At 38.8% G+C, this 22,994-nt stretch overlaps 1 pseudogene; it reads right to left on the bottom strand.

Moving 5' to 3' along the window:
* LOC117502036 overlaps positions 1-22,994 on the bottom strand; it is a 56,109-nt pseudogene that overhangs the window by 29,592 nt on the left and 3,523 nt on the right.

Raw genomic sequence — 22,994 nt, 5'->3', positions numbered from 1 at the left:
AACCCCTGGCAAAAATTATGGAATCACCGGCCTCGGAGGATGTTCATTCAGTTGTTTAATTTTGTAGAAAAAAAGCAGATCACAGACATGACACAAAACTAAAGTCATTTCAAATGGCAACTTTCTGGCTTTAAGAAACACTAAGAAATCAGGAAAAAAAAAATTGTGGCAGTCAGTAACGGTTACTTTTTTAGACCAAGCAGAGGGGAAAAAAAAATATGTAATCACTCAATTCTGAGGAAAAAATTATGGAATCATGAAAAACAAAGGAACGCTCCAACACATCACTAGTATTTTGTTGCACCACCTCTGGCCTTTATAACAGCTTGCAGTCTCTGTTGTTCAGTTGTTTAAGAAGACTTAATGAGTGACAAACAGTAATCTTCATCAATCTGGCTCCAACTTTCTCTGACTGCTGTTGCTAAATCAGCTTTGCAGGTTGGAGCCTTGTCATGGACCATTTTCTTCAACTTCCACCAAAGATTTTCAACTGGATTAAGATCTGGACTATTTGCAGGCCATGACATTGACCCTATGTGTCTTTTTGCAAGGAATGTTTTCACAGTTTTTGCTCTATGGCAAGATGCATTATCATCTTGAAAAATGATTTCATCATCCCCAAACATCCTTTCAATTGATGGGATAAGAAAAGTGTCCAAAATATCAACGTAAACTTGTGCATTTATTGATGATGTAATGACAGCCATCTCCCCAGTGCCTTTACCTGACATGCAGCCCCATATCATCAATGACTGTGGAAATTTACATGTTCTCTTCAGGCAGTCATCTTTATAAATCTCACTGGAACGGCACCAAACAAAAGTTCCAGCATCATCACCTTGCCCAATGCAGATTCGAGATTCATCACTGAATATGACTTTCATCCAGTCATCCACAGTCCACAATTGCTTTTCCTTAGCCCATTGTAACCTTGTTTTTTTCTGTTTAGGTGTTAATGATGGCTTTTGTTTAGCTTTTCTGTATGTAAATCCCATTTCCTTTAGGCGGTTTCTTACAGTTTGGTCACAGACGTTGACTCCAGTTTCCTCCCATTCGTTCCTCATTTGTTTTGTTGTGCATTTTCGATTTTTGAGACATATTGCTTTAAGTTTTCTGTCTTGACGCTTTGATGTCTTCCTTGGTCTACCAGTATGTTTGCCTTTAACAACCTTCCCATGTTTGTATTTGGTCCAGAGTTTAGACACAGCTGACTGTGAACAACCAACATCTTTTGCAACATTGCGTGATGATTTACCCTCTTTTAAGAGTTTGATAATCCTCTCCTTTGTTTCAATTGACATCTCTCGTGTTGGAGCCATGATTCATGTCAGTCCACTTGGTGCAACAGCTCTCCAAGGTGTGATCACTCCTTTTTAGATGCAGACTAACGAGCAGATCTGATTTGATGCAGGTGTTAGTTTTGGGGATGAAAATTTACAGGGTGATTCCATAATTTTTTCCTCAGAATTGAGTGATTCCATATTTTTTTCCCTCTGCTTGGTCTAAAAAAGTAACAGTTACTGACTGCAACAATTTTTTTTTTCCTGATTTCTTATAGTGTTTCTTAAAGCCAGAAAGTTGCCATTTGAAATGACTTTAGTTTTGTGTCATGTCTGTGATCTGCTTTTTTTCTACAAAATTAAACAACTGAATGAACATCCTCCGAGGCCACTGATTCCATAATTATTGCCAGGGGTTGTAGAAACAAGAATAAAATCTGAGGATTATTACAGTACATGTGGCCACGATTCAATATTCAAGTATTTAGGATCACTGAGTGAGTCAGGGAGAAACAATTCATTATTTAGTTATTTTAAGATTTAGCTTTTAAGGTAAGGGCAGCACTATTCTGTGGTATACTTAGTTTGCTATATGAAGAACACATTGCATGTACAAGTATTAGGAAAGAGTATTCTGGAATTATTTTCTATACACAATTCCCCAACTCTAAACCATGTAAACCACAATAAATTGAAGACAGTAAAAACACAACCATATCACAGTTCTCACCAGAATTTTTTTCACAGCACAGGGGTGAACTTAGTGAGGCATAGCTGCACAATGAGCATTGCAGGCATGATTATTGTAGGAGAGTCCGGGGGCATCCCCCCAGAAAAGTTTGAACTTTATAACCCTTTGAAAAACGATTTCCTGCATTTTGAGAGGCACTTTGTGTTGCTAACTGTGACATTAAATAATGTGTGACATGTCCTTTAAAAAAGGAGAAAAAAACAGAAAAGCCTCCTCCCCCTCCCCCCAAGGTGGTTAAATCACAGCATAGGGGCCCAAATCACAGCGTAAGGGATCCGAATCACAGCATAGAGACCCCATGCTCAACTGAACTGGTGAGAACCCTGAACATATACATACACATACATATACATATATATATATATATATCCAGGGGTTCATACTACCATGTGTTGATATCAGTGTGAATAGAATTGGTGCCACATATTCGCTAAAAGTGCTGAATTCACTTAAACTTAGTTTTCAAATTGCCTTTTTTTAAACAAATGAAAAAAATGCCATATTTACAAATACAGATTTATTTGTAAAGCCCACCACACGTTTCAGTAAGTTGTGTGTTACTGACCAACCGACCACTCATGTCAGGAAGCTAATTTACCCATAACGCATTGCAGCATTATGGGTAAATGCTAAAACCTTCAAAATTAGTGCATTACTTTAAAACTAAAACATATAGCTGATATTTGATGTGACATTAATTTCAATAACTTGTCAGGAATTAGTTTGTTTAAAATTTTAACTATAACTCAAAACTGTCTGCCTGGGAATGACTTGTGCAATATGCTGGCGAGTCTGTATGGTGTGAAGAGAATTTTTCCCCCTCCCCCCTCTTTCTTTCTGTCTGGTAGTCAGCTCTGCTCTGCCTGCAGAGGATAGAGCTGTACCACTCATAGCTGTCTGTGTGCTACAAACCATGTAACAGGCAGGCACTAAAATCTTTGATTTCAGACTTCACAAATGTTTTTAACTGTTAAGCTTTATTCACTATGCCGGCAAAAACATGTTAGCAGTCTAAAAATGATCTGAACTAAATTCATAGGAAGCTAATTGGTCCGCTGATGGTTTTCAAAGGTATCTGAAAAGCTAATCTGGTAATGCAAGCATCAGCTTCAATAATAAGCTGCTAGCGGAATTGTGCGTGTGTGTGTGTATATATATATATATATATATATATATATATATATATATATATATATATACTTTCATTTTTGATACTCTGTGTCCTTCTTACCCTGTGTGCTGCTACACAATGCTGTTGGAACCTCAATTTCCCTGAGGGAGTCTTCTCAAGGGACTAATAAAGTTCTATGTAATATATAACTAAAGAAAATATGGTGTAAAAGCCATAAACAAGCTTAATGTCATAATGTAACACATTGCTGGTAGGTTGTGGGACTCATCAGATTGACATACGTAGCTACAGAGTGAGACCTCATGGAGTGTGGTGTACCCGTTTGGGTACATGCACCAAAATCTAGTTTTGGAGAAGCTTGACAAGATACAACGTTCGGCTCATAAAACTGAAACAAGACCTACAATCACATTCCATCACGTACCATCAACATTCACTGAATATGTGGAACATGGAGTTGAGTAAATACCCCTCAGTAAACAGAGGGTTGAGCTCATGCTGACATATGGTAGGACTGAAAAGTCTTCCAGAATGTCACATAAACCATGACATTATACCAATCACAGATGTCCCAATTTAAAGGATCATCTCCACGTGAACTCACATATGGTCTCAAGCTGAGTTCAACATTATAGTACACCATCTAACAGTCTCACAAAGATCAAGCCACAATTATGAACTGTGGGTTACAACCGGCATGGTAGACATCCATCTAACACTGATGCTCCAAGTCAGACGATACAGGGAAACTTAAAAATGCGTGGGATAGGGTAAAGTAGTACAAATGAATACATTTGGTCACATATACAACCCCTGGCAATAATTATGGAATCACCGGCCTCGGAGGATGTTCATTCAGTTGCTTAATTTTGTAGAAAAAAAAGCCGATCACAGACATGACACAAAACTAAAGTAATTTCAAATGGCAACTTTCTGGCTTTAAGAAACACTATAAGAAATCAGGAAAAAAAATTGTGGCAGTCAGTAACTGTTACTTTTTAGACCAAGCAGAGGGAAAAAATATGGACTCACTCAATTCTGAGGAATAAATTATGGAATCACCCTGTAAATTTTCATCCCCAAAACTAACACCTGCATCAAATCAGATCTGCTCGTTAGTCTGCATCTAAAAAGGAGTGATCACACCTTGGAGAGCTGTTGCACCAAGTGGACTGACATGAATCATGGCTCCAACACGAGAGATGTCAATTGAAACAAAGTAGAGGATTATCAAACTCTTAAAAGAGGGTAAATCATCAAGCAATGTTGCAAAAGATGTTGGTTGTTCACAGTCAGCTGTGTCTAAACTCTGGACCAAATACAAACAACATGGGAAGGTTGTTAAAGGCAAACATACTGGTAGACCAAGGAAGACATAAAAGCGTCAAGACAGAAAACTTAAAGCAATATGTCTCAAAAATCGAAAATGCACAACAAAACAAATGAGGAACGAATGGGAGGAAACTGGAGTCAACGTCTGTGACCGAACTGTAAGAAACAGCCTAAAGGAAATGGGATTTACATACAGAAAAGCTAAACAAAAGCCATCATTAACACCTAAACAGAAAAAAACAAGGTTACAATGGGCTAAGGAAAAGCAATTGTGGACTGTGGATGACTGGATGAAAGTCATATTCAGTGATGAATCTCAAATCTGCATTGGGCAAGGTGATGATGCTGGAACTTTTGTTTGGTGCCGTTCCAATGAGATTTATAAAGATGACTGCCTGAAGAGAACATGTAAATTTCCACAGTCATTGATGATATGGGGCTGCATGTCAGATAAAGGCACCGGGGAGATGACTGTCATTATATCATCAATAAATGCACAAGTTTACATTGATATTTTGGACACTTTTCTTATCCCATCAATTGAAAGGATGTTTGGGGATGATGAAATCATTTTTCAAGATGATAATGCATCTTGCCATAGAGCAAAAACTGTGAAAACCTTCCTTGCAAAAAGACACATAAGGTCAATGTCATGGCCTGCAAATAGTCCAGATCTTAATCCAATTGAAAATCTTTGGTGGAAGTTGAAGAAAATGGTCCATGACAAGGCTCCAACCTGCAAAGCTGATCTGGCAACAGCAATCAGAGAAAGTTGGAGCCAGATTGATGAAGAGTACTGTTTGTCACTCATTAAGTCCATGCCTCAGAGACTGCAAGCTGTTATAAAAGCCAGAGATGGTGCAACAAAATACTAGTGATGTGTTGGAATGTTCTTTTGTTTTTCATGATTCCATAATTTTTTCCTCAGAATTGAGTGATTCCATATTTTTTTCCCTCTGCTTGGTCTAAAAAAAGTAACCGTTACTGACTGCCACAATTTTTTTTCCTGATTTCTTATAGTGTTTCTTAAAGCCAGAAAGTTGCCATTTGAAATGACTTTAGTTTTGTGTCATGTCTGTGATCTGCTTTTTCTACAAAATTAAACAACTGAATGAACAACCTCCGAGGCCGGTGATTCCATAATTTTTGCCAGGGGTTGTAGTCATTTAGTTAGCCAGCAAAGCACTGACAGATCCCAGGTCAAAGTTAGTGATTGCCTTCCAGACACAGAAGTGTTTTTCAGAACAAAATGAAACCACACATTCCTACTGTAATGCGTTCTAGCAAACTTTGGAGTAGGCTACAAGTGGCCGGTGAGGTAGCGAAACAAGGAAGCTTCAAGTTTCATGTTTATTTGTCACATGAATGTTGACACAGAGGTCAACCTTACAATGAAATGTATTTGAAGAGAAAGCAGCACACAAGTCCCTCAGGACTGTCTTAAGGACAATATAAAATATAAGTATGCAATAAAATGAAGTAAATTTAAAAAGGGGGGGGTGGTAGGAAGAGCATTAAAGGCATTAATAATAAAAATACAAAAAGTAAATAGGCAAAAGTAAATTGATTGCATTTATGTAGCACTTTTAAATCTGAATCAGAAGGTCAAAGCACTTTACAATGATGCCTCTCTCACACACACACACACACACACACACACACACACACACACACACACACACACCGCTGTCAGGGTGCTGCCATGCAAGGTGCTCACTATACACTGGGAGCAACTCAGGATTAAGGACCTTGCCCAAGGGCCCTTAGTGATTATATGGTGTGGACGGGGTTTAAACAGAGGATCTTCTGGTCTTAAGCCAAAGACTTAACCACTAGACCATCACCTTCCTTGTAAAGGTTTCAGGTGTGATTTGAATGGAGTGTCTGCAAGTCCAATTCAGTGAGGTAGTCTGTTAAAAAGTGACCAGTGCAATAAAGTGTCTAAAGTTTATTGATAGTGTTTGGTGTGAGCCACAGAGCCGTATATAAGAACTAGAGGGAGCAATCGCACAGAGATGTGTGCCAGCAAGGAGGCATGGTTGCCATTTTCAAACCGGACAACTCAGTGGCTAGCATGCATCATTTGAATGGCCCTTTACCTGCAATACAGTAACACTGATGTTGCTCATAGATCTGGTCAAGAAACAGCTGGAAAATGCCGGAAAGCTGTGCACGTTGGCAATGCCATAACCGGAAGAAGAAGAGAGACAACATGTCCTTCCATAAGGAAGTATGTTTGGTTAATTTTACTGGCTTGATATCCAGGTAAGAGTGGTATTTTAACATATTTTGCAAGCTTTTTTCCTGTGTGTTCACTCGCGCATTTATTTCCACATTGAAAATGCACACAAAAACATTTCACATCCGGGCACATCGGTCAATATTTTGCTTGGTTTGTAAATGGCAGCTCGCTGTCCATGACAGCACATTCATGTAACATAGGCAGCACTGTGACTGCACTCTAGTTCTTATATACGGCTCTGTGGTGTGAGCCCAGTTCAGTGAGGAAGTCAGAACTTAGAGAGAAATCATCAAAAATTACCCCCATCAAGCTAGCAGCAGTTTGTGCACTAATAATGAAGAAGTTTGAAAGTGTTCAACCTAAGACATTTAAGTGGCATCCTGTTGGTGTTTTACGCCAGATGCTCTTCCTGACACAACTTCAGTGGAGAAACAGACATCGTCCCCTCCCGTCCTAAAAGGTTTCTCATTCAAGTACTAACCAGGACCCACTCTGCTTAGCTTCTGAGACCTGACAGGATCAGACAGACTGGTTCCTTTTTGTAAGTGACATCCTGTAATGGCAATACTTAAAAAAAAAAAAAAAAAAAAAAAAAAAAAAAAGTTGTCAAAACAATTTGCTGGAATCACAGCTGTGAGTTGTTTATGGTTTCTGTACATATTAAACACGTAGCAATGTGGTGGATCAGATAGACCATTTTCCCATGATGCTCTGTGCACCTTGGCCTATCTCTAGAAACCGAGAGGTGCAAGGTGTTGTGAAACCGGTCAACTGACTGTCTTAGAAACAAACATATGCTAGCTTTTAGTTTCCTGCGGGATAGACAAAGACATAACCCCAAATGCAATCATTGCCAGAATGGAAGTCTGACATCTGAACATCCAATATCACCAACAAAAAACGAAAACATTCGTTTCATACCTTTAGAATAAGCACTTAAAGCTGATCTGGTGGTAGCAAAATTTATTATTTATTAGCACGGCTGAGTATAACTCTTGGACACGTCATGTGGATCATAATCCCGCACAGTAATAGTTGCTTAACATTTGTGCACACTTGTGTATTCCCCAAAGAAAGACAAAATTGAATTGTCCTTTTCTAAACAGTCAATTCTGAGGTTCAACAGCAGTCTGTACTGACAGAGAACATTGTGTTTGTTCAAAAAATTAAATTAATCCTGCTCAATAATTACACATGCAGCATACATGTGCCGATTCAGTATCAAGAAAAGTTTTAGCGTGACGTGCAAGAGAGAACAATCAAAACATACGATGCTTCAGCAACCTGCTTTTAATGTCACACTGATTTACAGGGGGCATATTAGCACATCTAAAGCCACAGAGACAGCGGAAATAGACCTGGCATATTAAACACCACAGGGACACAAGAATGGAGTGACTGGAAACAACAAAGGGAGAGAGGGAGAGAGTTATTTTCCATTCACACATGGGTACTGCTGTGGTGTGTCTCAGACAAAAGGAGCGATTCTGCTGCTTGTCCTTCCTACACACCTCAATCTGATCATCACGATAACATACACAGTGTTACATGTTGATTCCCTGCTCAGCCAATAAACAATCCAGTACACATTTATCTAGAGAAACACGCTCAAAAATTCAGTATTAAATTAAAAGAAATCATGGTAAAGCTGTACAGACAGGAAGACTTTTCTAATTTTGTTACTGCAACTACAGTGCCTTCCATATACAAGTATACAGTACATTCAAATAAATAAAGATAAATCCCTTACCAAAAAATAGTACTGACAAGTATATAAAAAGTAAACTGGAAGTACATTTGAAACATACTTGCATGTACTACGTGTACTTTTTGGTAAGGGATTATATGAAAGTCAAACTAAGTCTTATTACTTATCACCAGTGGTGGGCATAGTTCCACTAATCCACTAACCACTAATTAGCGAAGCTAACTTTTTTGTTAGCGGATTAGCTTTTCAGATAACTTTGAGAACCATCAGCAGAACAATTAGCATCCACTAAATTTAGTTCCGCTAACACTGCAACAGTCAGGCCACTGTGAGGAGCTCAGCCCTCTCCCCTCTGAGCACTCTCCCTGCCTTCACTGTGCATGCATCATTTCGGAGCGTCAGTAGCAATTCACAGATTATCGCCTCGTTTCTGCTTCAAACTGCACTCCAGTCATCATCTATCTCAGCGACAGATATCTGAAGCTTTTGTACAACAATCATTTCCACATAAATTCAACATTATTTCATCATTAAGGACAGGGGAGCTCTCAGAGCACGAGAGCAGCGCCACCGTTCTGTCGAGATGAGCTCCCGTAGCGGAAATCGACAGTATGTCAGCGTGTACATGCAAAACACACTTATTTCTGTATTTTTATGTAAAGACAAAAGTTACGTGGGTTTTCTTTGGTGGGAAGCTCAAGGCGACGGATGAAGTGTAGATTTTACCAGTCGCAATGAACACAACACGGGTGAGTCATATAATACAGAGATAAACTGACTATTAATGCTGCGATTTCCTGCCTTTTATAAAGACGATGACTGTGTTCGGGATTTTATTTTTTATTTATTTATTTTTCGTGCATTTGTTTTGCGTTTGTGAACGCAGCATCGGTAACGGTTTATAAATATATAGAGACAAACTGCGACTTCTAATACTGCAATACTGCTTTTGACATGATCATGATGATAGTGTTTGGGTTTTATTTTTATATATATTTATTTTTCATGTGTTCATTTTGTGTTTTGTTTTTGCCTTTGAATTTACCCAGCAGCCCCTGCAGTGCTTAAACTCGAAACTGGCTTATCGGTAGCTGACAGTGTACTGAGTCAATACTAAAAGTTACACTGTAAAATCATCAGTGTTAAATTAACACTGCCAGTGTACATATGGTCCTACTCTGGTCAGAGTGGGACCATATGTTCACTGTCAGTGTTAGTTTTACACTGGTGATTTTACTATGTAGTGGTAACTTCCGCTAATTTTTTTTTAGCGGTTTAGCGTTATAACAGTTAACGGATTAGCACTTAAAGCTAACTTTTCGGTTAGCTGTGCCCACCACTGGTATCACAGCCAGAAAGCCAGGTGGAATGTGTGATAAAATAGTTTGGACTGCAATGGCAGGTCCAACTGCGTAGATAAACACAGCATTGTATCAAAATATTAACCTTCACGGGCGATATCTTGGCGAGCTATAGCACACAGTCAACAGAGCATTTGAGGCATGTCCCAACTCCTGAGCACAAGCGGGTGCAAGGCACAATAGGGGTGGATTTATTCACTTAGTTGGTCATGGCGCATTTTGGTCACAAAACGAATTAAATCAACCAGAGTGTCAGCTGTCTTGGTGCATTGTTAGAAAGCCGATTCAAGTGAGAGATTTTCTGGTGAATTAATGGATCTGTCACCAGAGCTCCCTGAGGTGGGGCAATGAAACAGTAAGGTTGGGGGGGGTTGTAACTTTTAGTTTACTTTCATTTTGTTTAACGGCTGTGTTTAATTCTTTTTTTTTTTTTTTTGGTCATACAAGCAAAGCATAGGTGTGTCATTAACATGTTTATGTAAGGGTCATGTTAATACTGCACAGAACAAATAGCAGAATACGCTGCGCTGAACCTCAGACCAGGATTTTGGTGCGCTGTGATGCAATAGATTTCTGCTGCTACACAACAGCAATTCTCCAACAATGCGTCTTACCACATTTAATTTTTAGACCATCACACCCATGCAATGCACAATTCTACTCGCTATTTACATAATGGGCGCTAGGTGTGAAAACTACAAGTGCATCGTTTGTACACTACAAATGACACTGGGTCGAAAAAACAAGATGATGGGACTGCACAACTGAAAAGTATCATACATGTCGAAAATAAATAAATTAGTTAGTTAATTAAAGTTTGTCAAAAGCAGACATTTATTGCAGGATTTACTGCAGAACAAATGAAGAAAACTGAAAGTGAGATTCAGTCTGACATGAAGCGTGACACGGGGCAGGTGGTGGCACATTTTAAGACCTTTAGTCTTGGAACATTTGATCTTACAGTCGTACGTGGGGGAGTCCCTGCCATCTGCCTTCCCCTCCTCAGCATCTCTCTCTTTCCTCTTCCTGTGGTGTCTGTGTCCTCTGTGTCGATGCCGTCGCCTGTTCTCTCTCCCAAAAGGAACATGGACACCGACATACACTGCCCTATGGCCTGAAGAAAAGAAACAAACGCAACATTCTTAGTGTTGTTTTTCCACAGTAACTCTCTCTTACATGCAATAAAAGGGAGATTAAAAAATTAAGTATTACACCAAAAGACAAACACAGTGCAGCTATCCTTGAGAAAACAAAACTATGATCATCTATATTATGAAGAACCAGGAGCCTAACCCAAATTACATTGTAGAGTAGATCAAATACTCTCAGATTTGACATAGGAAAAGTATGTTAAGGTCAGCTCCCTCTCAACTCACAAGAGGCTCCGAAGGTGAACTTGCCAAATTTTGATAATATGTTTTTAACTTTTGTTTTGATTTTCTATTATGTACCGCACTTTGGAATTGGTTAACAAGGCTGCAACACAGAATTATTTTCATTAGGGGTTACCCTGTTAATATTTTACTTTACAATTAAACGAATGGTTATTCAGTCTATAACATATTCAAAGTTGTAGTAAATAATAATCTCAATTTTCTTCAGAACACAAGTCATCTTGTTTTGTTCTAACAACTTTACATTTGCCAGTTGAACTGCAGTTTAGAACATTTAAACCCCGTTTTACATCTGTATAAAAACATTCAACTGTTAAATGTCCAAAAATAAATTTAAATCCAGTTAAATCATCTCCTTTATAGTGAGATAAAACCAGTTTAACACAGCATTAGTTTAAAGTAAGTGGACTGCATTTATATAACGCTTTTCCGTCTGCATCAGACACTCAAAGCGCTTTACAATAATGCCTCACATTCACCCCGATGTCAGGGTGCTGCCATACAAGGTACTCACTACACACCGGGAGCAACTAGGGGATTAAGGAACTTGCCCAAGGGTCCTTAGTGATTTTCCGCTCAGGCAGGAAATTGAACCAAGGATCATCTGGTCTCAAGCCCAACGCTTAACCACTATGCCATCACCTCCCCTAAAGCCGTGTACAACCAGACCAAAGAAAACCCTTATTCAGGGGTGAGAGTAGCAAATTGGGGGGAAAAGAAAAAGCTAGGCGGGTCCTGCTCCGCAGAAAAGTTTCTAGCACACGTCTTTTTTAAAAAGATTTCCTGCATTTTAATCATATAAATTTGGGAAATGATTTCAACAGAATAAACTGTTTAATCAACCACATTTCACAACTTATGTGAAGACAAGGTAAAAACTAAGCTATAATAATTAATATTTAAATAGTAAAAAGTCAATCTTTGAGTAATCAAAACTGTCAGTCAAATGTTAGTCAACTGCACTATGACAGTGTCATAGTACTTCACAGTACTTCGGTCAATTCCAATTAAAATCTCGGGCCTGAAGCCACGATCTGAAATGGGGGGTCTTTTTTGGTGAAAGTGGACTTTTGCTAGCAGGGGGCCTATTCAAGGACCCCAGTAAAATTTGGGTTTTTGATGTCCAGTGATGCATTCTGGAGGTTTTCTTAATTACCATTTTCTCACCCTGATTCCCCCCACCCCAATTTAGTTGTGCTGCTTAATGTGTGTTGTATTGTATTTTCTTTTGCACATTTTCTTTGCCTTTATCCCAAATTGATATCACAACCAACACATTTGTTTGATAAGATTACTAACCAAAAGAGCCATAATCATTTCAACATTACATTACAAAAAGATATTCCTTCACATCCCACTTTATTTTTGCAGAAAAGTTAAATTTAACTAAACTTATCTTTATTAGGTTCATCAAATGATCTTAGTCCAGAACTATAGAAAAACTATTCCCAGATTAATACGGATTTAAACTTTTTTTTAAATAATCATCATCATCATCAGATGTAGCAGTATGAAAAATCTCTTCAAAAGTGGAGCATTAATCAATGGGTGTTGTGAAGGGCAGGCCACCTCCCTCCCCCAACACCATCCTCTTTCCGCCTGGATTCGCCCCTGGTTTGCAGTCTCTCAACACACACAGCAGACTGTGAAAGAAAAAAGTTTAAAAATATGTTTGTAAAACTCTGCTTGATGTGTCATGTGTTCTGGTGCTGCCGGGCCTTTCCCCTGGTGGTTTGTCGTGCTGCCCCGGTGGCTCTGGGGGCTGCCCCCCCTTGCCCCTGTGCCCTTCCACTGCCCTTTTTCTCCTGGTTTCTCCTGAGGCCCTGCGTCCTGGACCCATTTTGGTCGTTGCATGCAGTCGGCCATATGGCTTCTGACGTGCCGGAGTGGTCCATGTCATATGGTAAGGTTCTGTACTCTTGTCTTGGCCCAACACACCAGCCACAGCAGTGATTGGATATTTAGCTGTGATCTGGGTCTGTGTGTGTGGATGGTTGTGCGTTTGTGGCCGTCACCACAATTCGGTTTTTGGGTGCTCTTAAGGGGATCAAGACTCTGGTGTCCTAGATTAGGGTATGAATGCTCACTAATTAGACAAAACACTGTTGCTGTCACTACTTGTTCATGTGTGGTTGTTTGTCCTGGTAAGTTGTGTGGTTGGGGCCCCGTCTCCTCAGTGTCTCACTTCTCATCACTTCACAGTTATTGCCTTCACCACTTGTCTTTCGTTGTTGTCTGTCTTCATGTTGTTTTGGTGGTCGGCCCTTCCTGATAGAAGTTGCCGGTTGGCTTTGAGTAGGATGTTGTAGGTTGATTGGGAAGGGCGGATGGGGGTCAGACACGCACACCACGTTCACTCACGCACTACATACCTTCTGTCTTAGAATAAATTGCATATATGTGTATTAATGTTCATAAATGGTTCTGCCAGTGTAGCATTTATCATTACTACACATGCAGACAGGGTGAAAGAAAAAAAAATAATTAATCCTTCAGTAAGCACTAAGTGCTAAAGGAAAAGTAAACAAAGTAATATATCGCAAAGTCTATTTTCTCCTGAACCCACAGAGCAACAACTTTACAGGGCTGTGAAATGAAAATTGTGATATCCAAGGAAAATTCGCAGGGGGTCTCAACATCTCCTGGAAGAACAAATCTAAAAAATAAATAAATAAAAAAATAGTGTATATTTAAATGATCCTAGATTCAACCTTTCATTTGAACCGTCAATGATGATGTTGAAATAACAGAATATGACATGGAAATAGGACCTGGAATGATTTGCCTTTTAATTGTAAACCAAATTATGCATTAACTCAGAACAATTAAACTACATGAAATTCATGAAGACTGAAAAGACTGTTACAGTATTTCAAAAACCACAGCTAAAGATTGTAGAATATTTTAAAAATCAGGGTAAAATATCAATAAAATACCTTATAATAAAAAGCCACACATTCTTGTGTAAATTCCTGTAAATCCACTCAAAGCCACAGTGTCTTTTTTCCCCATGAAAAAAGTCTACATTAATAAAAACTAATTTACACTGTTGCATAAATTCATGTAGCCTAAATTCATTCAAAGCCACAATGTCTTTTTTTAATTGAAAGAAAGTCTAGATTAATGAAAAGGAAAAAAGGCACATAATCTTTTCTGAAATCCTGTTTGAACAGCACAATGTTTATTTTCCAGAGAGAAAAAAATTCTTACCAGTTCGCTTTTCCCGTTTATCTTTCAGGTGTGTTCATGAAGCCAGCAACAATTCCATAGATTCTTGTCCTTATCAGACTTTTTCAAACCGTCTTTCTCGCCATCTTCACTCTGTCTGATGTCGCTCCGTGACACAGACATGCTGCAAAGTTCTTCTTTTAAAAACTTGAAAGTTGTCAAAGTTTGCGATGTCCACATGCTACTTTTAGCTAAGCTTCGCACAGTGTCACCGCACAGTGTCACCGCACAGTGTCACCGCACAGTGTCACCGCACAGTGTCACCGCACAGTGTCACCGCACAGTGTCACCGCACAGTGTCACCGCACAGTGTCACCGCACAGTGTCACCGCACAGTGTCACCGCACAGTGTCACCGCACAGTGTCACCGCACAGTGTCACCGCACAGTGTCACCGCACAGTGTCACCGCACAGTGTCACCGCAGTAACCAACCAGTCCCGCTTTATGACAACTGTCGTAACAACCAGGCTTTGAGTGGCATTTATTCTCCTCAAAACTACGCGGATCCGAGGACACTGATTTGTATCTGTAACACGCAGATCAGTGTCCACGGACTTATAAAACTTGCATGATGTCGTAAAAAAAGAACGCTTTGCGATAAGCATTTTAAAAACTCAGTAACGATCACGATTAAAGAGTACAACAATAACACCCCCGCTCCCCTCCCCATGACGAAATCCGCGGAATCCCACGGATCCGCGGAGTTTTCACAGCCCTGAACTTTAAATGAGACCCAGAATTTGCGTGCATCAAAATTGTAATTACACAAGATGAAACAACACAGGCAGAAGCATAAAAAAGGCATATCTCCCATTTTTCTTTAGTGCTCTAACTCACTTGTAGTATGAGTGTACAACAGTAAATTTTTTAATCCGTCTGTTTTCCCTGCAGCGTGTTTTCATCATCGTTACTGCCGCGGAGGAACCATGCTCCAAAATACAAGCATCCTATTTTTGTCTTATACACACTGCCAATGCCCATTTTCACAGATGAGTCATCTTGCTTTGATTTGAACGGAACCCAGCAGAACGACACTAAAGGTACTGCTCAGTGGAAGGGAGTGGAACACACAGGGCCAAATGGAGACGGAAGAACAGAGGAAAGGTAAAACAGATAAATGAAAGAGTGGAATAAAGCTGAGTGATTGGACCACCTGCTCGGGTCAGCAGCAAAAACCTGCTGACTGTTGGGGTTTCAAAGAAAATTGATGTCCATCCCTGATTTAGCTTGTCCAGTAAATGGACTGCATTTCCATCTGATGCAGACACTCGAAGTGCTTTACAATGATGCCTTACATTCACAAAGGCTGACTGATTAGGGATAGGAATTGAATGCTATGACCTCAAAACGCTATGCCATAGACGTTATCAGTTCCTCTCATCATGGTTTTTTTTTTAAACAGATGTGCACTGCAAAACTTGAGCGTCAAGACGTCAAACTCTGTGTATAGCAACAAGTAAAACAGCTGCACTGATGACAAAAACCTGACATAGAAACAAAGAAAACTGATTACAAATCGATAGGCAATAGGCAAAATCAATGACGTTCACAGATTAAACCTGATCAATTGCCATGCCCAAGCTGATGTTAGTGCTGCTACCACACAAGGCGCTCAGCTGCACACAGTAACATGAGGTTTAAGATCTTATCCAAGAAATTGGATGACAGGGAACAGAACAGAGTATCCTCTGGTCCAGATCATCACTTCCCCACAGCCAGTATTCAGTCAGCAAGCCAGTAGGGGAGGTGATAGTCTAGTGGTTAAGCGGTGGGCTTCAGACCAGAGGGTCCTCAGTTCATATTGCTGCCAGACTGAAAAATCACTAAGGGCCCTTGGGCAAGGTCCTTAATCCCCAAGTTGTTCCGAGTGTGCAGTTGAATGCCTTGCATGGCAGCACTCTGATGTGAATTTGTGTAGGTGAATGTAAGGCATCAATGTAAAGCACTTTGAGCTTCTGATTCAGATGGAAAAGTGCTATAAAAATGCAGTACATATGTATATATGTTCATACAAATCTTTAATTGTAGGTTACTATAAACTTACTTTCCATTTCTTCTTCATTGTCATCGGTCGATGGGATGGTGAAGCTCGTCTTCCCATGGTCAACAATTGCTTCCTCATCTAGACCCTGAAAATGGGAGAATGTCACAACGTAAAAGCTACACAATGAAATACACCATTGGGTAATGAGTAAGTATTCATTTTTAAAAGGGAATATATTCTTGTATTATTGCTTTCAACAAAATTAAAGTAGAAAATACTGTGGATAGAGCAAACTGAATACACCAGTGTGTGTGTGTATATATATATATATATATATATATATATATATATATATATATAAAATTGCTTCATTATTACACCTCTCAATTTCTAAAGCTTGAAATTTTACCTTCCTTATCCCATTAGTCCGAAAAAAAAAAAAAAAAAAAAAAAAAAAAAAATCATTAAAATGCAGTCAATCCTACATCGAAACAGTAAAGAAAAACTTAAAAGCAGCACCCACATTGAACCACTGGGAGTGTGTGTACCTGTCTGTCTGCCTCTGTACAAAAAAAAAAGATACTGAGACAGGTAAGCAGATTTTCACTACATTTTTTTTAATCAAAATTTTGTGGGTCAGCGTCTCAACATGATTACCTTTTGGATCAGATCAGTCAGAAGGTCAAGGCTGTCAAAAATAGTCACACAAACATATTTATCATGATATTGCTGCAACCAGTAAGGCGAGATAAGTAAGGCAAAGCTTACATCATCATTACATGGTACAAGTTATTCCTTGATATCAATAACATCATGAAATGTAATTACTATGTCCAAAAAAAAAAAAACATTTGCTGGATATCTGTAACATTAGGGGCTAGATCAGCACGGTCTGTCCGCTGCTACTACCACTCCTCCCTTATGAAAGGACCATCATACTCTGACAGTGCAGTGTTGCATCTGCATGCAGGGCAGATGTCATCCTTCCAGTGCCTTTCCTTGCAAAAATGAAGTGCTACACAAAGCATTTGTACACATCCTAAAATTGAAATTAAAATGTAGTGTTTTATTCCCATCTCTCCCCTGCCCACTTCAGGGGTCAACACAAAGTTAAATGTGAAATGTCTAAACATTTAAACATTTTGTTAAAGACATTAATTAATCAGTTACAAGGGTCCTGGTCAGCATATGACCAGGACACTTCGGACTGTAATTCAAGTGCACCCTACCCCAGCCGTTACTATCACGTTGCTCCAAATATTGTAAAATATTGTAAAAAGTGATGCAAATTACTTGAGTTAACAGGGTTTAAAAACAAATAGTTTGGACCATGTGTCATGTTTAGTTATCACGTGCCATAGAATCCAATGGACATCAGCATTCTTTGACCTTTACCTTGCAGACCAAGCATTCAACAGTCAAAACTATTCTATTTATCAATCCTATTAGTTCAACCAATAATTTGCACCACTTTTTCCCAAAATGGGAGCTACTTTAACTTCTGACCCCTGTACAAACTGAAACTGACCTTTGTCACCATTCTTAATGTTTTTACCCCATAACATTCAATCATAGATAGTCCAAACTATACCTTTTTGGAATATTTATGTTCAGACACAATGTGGTATAGTTTTCAATATGATTGTAACATTTTTAAATTTTGACCCCTGTGTAATTCTTTAATTGACCCCTACCTGGCTGCCAATTGAAAACAAGTGGATACTCAGTTTTTTCTAAAGAGTAATGTTTAAAGAGTATGTGTGGCAATTTTGGTACTCGTTTCCAGAAATGAACAATTATTACAGTTATCTGCTTCACTACTAAAACATTTGCACAGCACTGTGCATGCTTGCATTTCTTTAAAATCTTGCTTTATTTTCTTACTTTACTTCTCGTCTATCAGGATACAAACGTTCAGTAAAAATGTCAATGATATATGAAAATTGTGGGCTCCAGACTGTTCACAAACACAAACAGACAAACAGAGGCTATAACATAACCTCCTCCAACTTCATTGGCAGAGCTCAATTTTTTTTTTTTTTTTTTTTTACAAAGAACATATTAAAAGCATGTTTGACACAAATTCAATAATAGTGGCAGGAACACAGACACATAGTGTCAAATGACATCAGTAGGGCTAAATGAGGTGGTCGTACTCATAGTAATTTGGCTTCCCTTTTGTACCCTGGGACTGGGGTTAGTGAGTAAAAGTTTATTTATAGCCCATGTTTAGAGTTCTGGAAATTAAAGACTTTGGCTTTCTGTGTATTCTTCAATATCTTTACATCAGTGATGCACAGTTTAGCGATTGATCATTAAGAAGCTGTTAAATACTCTGCGTTCTTAGTAGTAGACTGTGTTAGTTCTTTTTGTTTTTAATAGTAGTAGATTGTGACTTAATCCATATCTTCGGCTATGTGATTGCAAAAAGGCCAAGAAAACAAAATAGATAATGAAAGTAAAGTATCCCTACAACAAAACAGAACAGCTCACAAAACAGAATAGGCTATAGTACAGATTGTTAAATTTATTAAAACTTTAGTAATTTCCCCTCATTCTCAACATCACCAAAACAAACCAAACCAAATTAGAAGAAACTGAAAGCTGAGTATACTGAACAAACGCACACTTCTGAGGACCTTCATAGATGACACTCCTGATCCAATTACAAAGTCGAACTTTAACAAATCAATGTTCGTAGCCTGATCATGGCCTTATTCCAACTCTCAAACTGAAGGTGACACATCACACACCAGCCAGAATTCCCTCACTTTGCACACGTGTTGAGTTTGAAATTGCAACCACTTTGCTTAGAGATCCTTAGACACTACTAGAAAGCAAATGTACTCAGATCTAAATCCCTCTTTGAGCCAAAACAGTTCAGGCCAGTTACCACCCTTGTTACTGTCGCTGCCTCAGGTCCTTGCCCATAAACCAGAAGGACATCTCAAGCAGCAACAGAAATACAGTCTCCAATTACATTTGCATGTGTGTGGCAACAACAGAAATAAATTTACCACGGGTCTACACTCTGTCTGCTGACAGCAAAGTTACTTTAGGATACGATCACAAAACTAATCAGCAAAATGCTAAGAAAGTCAGAGTTCCTTAACCTCATCTCAGTTCACAGTATTTCAGTAAAATCATTTCAACCAATACACCTGTGGCGCACTCAACTACATTTCTAAGCCCCAGATCTGCATCTACGGGACTGCTGTAGAGAGAGACAGCAATTTCAGATATCTTGGAGTCAACATCAGCATGGACGTGAAGTAGGGAAATCATACTCTTGCTGTACTGAAAAGCAGTAAAATGATTCTTTTCCCTCCACAGACTTAAGCGGTTTGGCACAGACTCCAGGATTCTATGCCGTTTCTACTAGTGCACCACCAACAGTATCCTGGTTGGGTGCATTATGTCCTAGTACGTGCGATGCTCGAAATAGGAATGCAAAGCCATTCATTCAATAGTCAAAGCTGCTGAGCACATCACTAGGTCAACACTCAATCCATGCAGGTCCTCTACACTCAGAGGAGCAGGAGGATAATCAGGATAATTAAGGATCCTAGCCAATCCAGTCATGGCCAGTTTGATAATGCTGCCAACCACCAGAAGGTATTGCAACATTCAATACAAATCTGGTCGGCCAAGAGACAGTTTCTATCCCCAGGTCATTACATTACTTAAATTTAGCCTCAGTTAAATATGACATTTCTCATATATTACTTATATATATTGTCCACTCATCTCTTGTACGTTACATGTATTTTTCTTTCATTTACTCTATTTATGATAAATGCTGTTGTATGGGAGTTCAGGTGCAAAGAATTTCACTGTCTACAGTGCTTATTCCTGATATGTTGTATGCAAGTGATAAAGAACACTGAACTCTGAACTATGGGGAAAAAGCTTATTTTAGACACAATCATATCATGGTGTTTGAATTCCACAGGAGACATCTAAGTAATGCTGCCTTTCAATCTGACTGCTGGGCTGATATCAATGAGCTGCATTATGGATGAAGAAGAAATATGTGAAGGCTGAAAAGATGATAATGGGGAGTCTAGTGTATTCATATCTAGCAGGTACAATTAGGGCTGGGAGATACAACTTAAAATTCATATCACAACATAAATCGAGTCCCTTCATGGTAGCGGTATATATCATGATATAAACTTAAGTGTAAAAGTTATAATGGAAGTGTTTCTGAATGGGACATATAGTTCCTTTGCAAAGCTAAATTAATTAAAATAAAAAAAAAATAAAAAAAATAAAAAACAGATAATTTTGAGCACCTGATTCTCTGACTTGTTAGACACATATTTTTGTGCATTGGAATAATCTCATTTCACCATTCTTGCTTCTGTCCAGCAGGAGGCACTGTTAGTTTGTCTGCTTTTGGTGGCGTTTTGCCCAGAAAGACCTCAGAGACATCACCACGTGGGTTGATAATCCTGACTGGCTTATGTCATGGGGTTCCACCAATGATAGAGCAGACGGAGCTGTCAGCGCAGTTGAATGAGTAAATGTGAGATTGTTTACTGCATCTTTCTGCAAACACACGCACCAAATATGACCATAAAATTCACAAAAATAACATTGCGGAAATTATTAATCATAATTCAGTTCAATTATAGTAGGCCTATTACCATAATTAAAAAAAACTTGTCTAATGCTTATAGTGTGTACTTTTAAAACACATTGAAACAGACTGAGTCTGGTGAATTTAATGGGACAATTGCTTAATTCTGTCATGTGACTTTTACATGACTGAATTCAGTCAGGCGAATCCAGAGGGTTATAATAACTTATAATTTTACACTCTTACAAGGTGAAGTTTAAATCTACCGAAGTGGAGATGGAGCCTGTGACCAAAGCACTGACTGCAGCCTTTTCAATTGTTCAGAGTCACTGAGGAAGATACGATGGCGTCATCAACAAGCATTACCGCGACTGGTCGGTGGAATCTAATTCTCTACTGTTGGTCAAATTTATACAGTGAAACAGTTATATCGTATATATCGCCCACCCCTAGGTACAATATTTTATAAAATTCTAAAATATTTTCTGTAAAATCTTTCATTTTAACCAAAATACATGCACAGACAACAGGACCATGTGTTTTAGTTAATTATATAATGAAAAACAACCAGATCTGATTCAATACTTTTTCCATCTTGGTATTTCAAGACCAAACCTTATGACATGTGATGGAGACCTACAGAGAAGAGTACCCACACAACCCCATACAGGATTTAGCTTTACAAAACCAATGGATGGCTGTTTCATTCAGACCACTGTATTTATCATTTCAAACAATCTATATTGAAATAAACCAAAATCTGCTGCTGAGCCATTTCACAAAGAAGCACTTTCATGCAACACAACGCCACGCTGGAGGATCTTTTTGGTCAAAGAGAAGCCCTGTTGCAAAGTGGGGGAAAGTGGAAACAAAAGGTGGTGATGTTAGCCCCTCTCTAAAAGGACACACGATATCTGTGCAATGTCTTCATATGTCTTTTCCTTTTTGTCTGCTGGCAAGACTGTAAGGTTTGTTGCATGTTAATCCACTCCATTCCAGAAAGTTTACATAAGCAACAACTCAAAAACAAGAAATGCTATCATTTTGTAACCACATAATGAGGGTTAAATGATTAGACTGTGTTTACCATTGACACACCAGATCAACTGAAAAAGCAACTGTGCCATAAATATGTCTACCAACTGCCAGATTTGGATGGTGGCTGTATTGTGGAAAATTAATAACAGCTACGGTTTAACATGAAGTGTATCTGCCCCTCATTGAACACGGTACACACTGTGTGCTTGCTGGCGCATGCCAGGTGGTGGACCACACATTCACATGTGGGTCAACTAACAAACTACACTAGTAACTGAGGGGGGATTAACATCATGCCTTCTCCTTGGGAAAATAGGCAATTCTACGATAACAGTAAAATCTAGCAAGCTACATTTTACTTCACCACTAAACATCTGCAGAGTCTAATTCCATTACTGTAGAATTACCCAAATGTGAAACTAAATATGCAATAAAATGGTTTAAAGTAAAACAGGAATTAATGAACAGACAGAATATTGTGGCTGCGGCTGATGCCAAAACTTTTTGTCTGTACTGCAAATTAGTGATGCCAACTCAAAGCACTGCTCCAGAACATATCAAGACATCTGCAATATCCATGTGTGGGAACATTATTCTGGACTCTGTATCAAAAGGAAGACAGACTGGGTTATACTAAATGGGGCTTCATTATGTCACCAACAACTTCAAAACATTCAAGGCAACAGTCAGTGCATAATCTGTGCTAGCACAAGCAATTATGTTACTTGCATTTAGTCACGAACAGTAATTAGCCATCATTCCAGCAGGGGTCGAATTAGTATGTGCATGTGCTAGTTTGTGCACGTATTATTCGAGCGGTGCACGTAATTTTATACTGCACTAGCACTGGTGCAAGTGCAGTATAAAATTACGTATAATAAAATAAAATAAATAAAATAAATAAATAATTTATTAATAAAGAATAATTATAATAAAACTTTATCCAAGTTTTATCAAGTAT

This window comes from Thalassophryne amazonica, chromosome 20, assembly GCF_902500255.1.
Source record: "Thalassophryne amazonica chromosome 20, fThaAma1.1, whole genome shotgun sequence".
In the NCBI taxonomy this organism is placed as follows: Eukaryota; Metazoa; Chordata; class Actinopteri; order Batrachoidiformes; family Batrachoididae; genus Thalassophryne; species Thalassophryne amazonica.
Note: the sequence above shows the minus strand (reverse complement) of the source record. Positions and strands in the feature narration are given on the sequence as shown.